We start from the raw sequence: 2190 nt of genomic DNA on the forward strand, positions 1-2190 counted from the left end.
TAAAAAAAATATATAATTTTTTTATTTTGAAAAATATTTACAATAACCAATAATAAGGCACACCTTTGCAATTCCCCGGCAACGGCGCCATTTTGACGTTAGGATCTTTGCTAGTAAAGAATTTTACAAAAATATAATCGCGTTGTGAGTATAGATTCTAAACCAACAGAAAATCCTTTCGTACAAAACCCAATAAATTTATAAACCGAAGTATTCAAACCTCGGGTCGTCTTTTCAAGGAATTGCAGGGAAGTATGATTTATTATTGGTTATGGAAAAACAGTGTTTGGGGTTTGTAAACGGTTTTGGGCAAGAGAAATAGATTGCAAGAATTAATAAATTAATAACTAATAAAAATCTTGGCAATGTATGAAAACTGGAAGTCCTATCCCAGTTATCCTTATCAATTGTGATGAGAATTGGATTTTTCTCCCACTAAGTTAACCTTTAACTATGAAGGTAAGTTAAATGGATGGAATAAGTTTGGTCCCTCAGGTCCTAGTCTTTCCTTGGAAAAGGCTAGAGTTATTGGAACTCGAGTTAATTCTTGAAGAATTCCAATTTTCGGTCAACAATGAGTTTGACAACTCAAGAGTTACCAATTAATCAATTAAAGCCAAGAATATAAAAAGCTAGATAAAAATCATAGATCTGAAAATACCTCAAATTATATTTAAATATAAATTTAAATCTAACATGGAAAGATTTAAGAGTCAAATGGGCAATATAAGTAATTAACAAATAAAAGTATTAGAATATCTAAAAGTAGAAGAGAAACATAAATTAAAGAACATTGAACCTGTGATGAAGAAGTAATATTCCTAATTTCTAAAAAATCATAATCCTAATCCTAAGAGAGAAGAGGGAACCTTTCTCACTAAAAACTACATCTAAATCTTAAAAAGTGTGTATTTTTCTCCTCCTTTATGAATGGGTGGATCCTTCCGTTTATAATCCTTCAATCTGTGTTCTTTGGGTTTGGATCTGGGCCAAAAAGGCCCAGAAATCGCTGAGGACAACTTCTGCAAATTTTGCAGTTTGCGCACGTCACGCGTCTGCGTGGGTCACGTGGTCGCGTCATCTGGAGTGTTGCTCTTCCACGCAGTTGCGTCAGTCATGCACCCACGTCAGTTGTATTTCGCGAGTCACGCGTTCACCTCATCCATGCACTCGTGTCGATCCCTTTTTGTGCGAATCATGCGTCCGCGTCGTTCATGCAGACGCTTCACTGCTAGTTTCTTCAAAAACTCCATTTTATGCTTTCCTTCCATTTTTGTATGTCTCCTTTCCATCCTTTAAATCATTCCTGCCTTAGAAGATCTGAAAATACTTACCACACAAATCACGGCATTGAATGGCAATACAAGGTAATTAAAATTAATATTTTTAAAGCCTAGGAAACATGTTTTTCACATACATCACATAACAAGAAGGGAAGGTAAAACCATGCAATTTCACATGCATAAGTGGGTGAAGGATTGAATAAATCACTTAAATTCAGCACAAAATATGTCATAAAATATGGGTTTATCAGTCCACCCCATACTATTATATATTGTTGGAAAGCCCTAGATGTCTACTTTCCAATGATTTTAGAAACGCATCATTTGGAGATTTGTGGCTCAAGTTATTCTTGTTTGAAGAAGTCATGGTCAGGCTGCCGGGTGAGATTGCACTAACGTCGCCACTAACGTAGCCTCATAGCCTTTCGCTAGCATTATTGGCACTCACTTTTACCAATAATGCTGCTCCTTGTCCCTCTTTCCCACGTTAATGATCCACGTTAATGTAACTAACGTGGCCCTTAACGTAGGCATACCAAAGCTCGAGGGCATTAGTGACACTCACCTTGTCACTAACGCTACAAAACTGCCCCTCTTCCACGTTAATGGTCCACGTTAGTGGTGTTAACGTGGCCATTAACGTGGGTCTTCCTTTTCTTTCCTAAAGTTAATGGCATTAAAGTTGCCACTAGCGTTCCAAACTTTCCTTCCTTCCACGTTAATGGCCACGTTAGTGGCACTAACGTAGCCACTAACGTGGCTCTTCTCTACTTCTTGTTACCTGAAATCAATCAAACAAAGTGCATTAAAGTCTTGCTCTTAATCATGAGATCATGCATCATCCATTTTATCATTCAATTCATGCATAATTCTTATGAAATCATTCAAAATTCACAATGTTTGCTTG

This window comes from Arachis duranensis, unplaced genomic scaffold, assembly GCF_000817695.3.
Source record: "Arachis duranensis cultivar V14167 unplaced genomic scaffold, aradu.V14167.gnm2.J7QH unplaced_Scaffold_343483, whole genome shotgun sequence".
NCBI classification, from domain to species: domain Eukaryota; kingdom Viridiplantae; phylum Streptophyta; class Magnoliopsida; order Fabales; family Fabaceae; genus Arachis; species Arachis duranensis.